Raw genomic sequence first — 659 nt, forward strand, 5'->3', positions numbered from 1 at the left:
GAGCAGAGCAGAGCAGAGCAGAGACAGACAACGGCAGTGGACAACTGCGAGCGCGCTACGTTGCAACTGAAACAGAAATCGACTCGCCAACACTTCTCCTTGCTTTAATTTACCTGCTATGTGTTCCTGTTTAGGGCAAATTCCTCTAGATGACGTTGATAAACAATCGTCATCCTCTGGCGTAACCTGGATGCCAACCTCCACGGGATTGGATGCTTTTTTCAGCTCACTTGGTGAGGGTGAAGGTGGCTTATCCACAGCTTTCTCTAAGCAGAGACTGCCATTGCATTGTTTCCGTTTGTGCTCAATAAAAATAAGAATGTCCCCCAACGGGAAGTTCATCTGACACTGGCCACAAGTGAGGAGGTCGTGGTCCCCTTCCGGAGCTCCCAATGTGCCATGTTCAGGTTCGTCATCAGTGAGAATGGCTTCAAGAGGTTCGGCTGCAGTTTGAGAAACAAAAGGAGAATCGTTAGAGCTCTGGGGAAAAGGCACCAGGCGCGGCGCAGGAAGGGGGGGGAGGAACGTGTGGAGCCCTCTCATCATGAATATTACACCCGGCTCACGGCGTCTGCCTGCCCCCCCCACTAAACCCACCCGTGCAACACGGCTACGAGCACGGCAGCAAGGAGACGAATTCATCCGTTACAGGGGAAGAG

General features: G+C 52.7%; 1 pseudogene; it reads right to left on the reverse strand.

Moving 5' to 3' along the window:
• Nucleotides 1-87: 87 nt before the first annotated feature.
• LOC103782281 lies at nt 88-443 on the reverse strand (annotated as a pseudogene).
• Between the last annotated feature and the right edge of the window lie 216 nt (nt 444-659).

This window comes from Merops nubicus, unplaced genomic scaffold (genome assembly GCF_000691845.1).
Source record: "Merops nubicus isolate BGI_N331 unplaced genomic scaffold, ASM69184v1 scaffold27721, whole genome shotgun sequence".
Taxonomy (NCBI): Eukaryota; Metazoa; Chordata; class Aves; order Coraciiformes; family Meropidae; genus Merops; species Merops nubicus.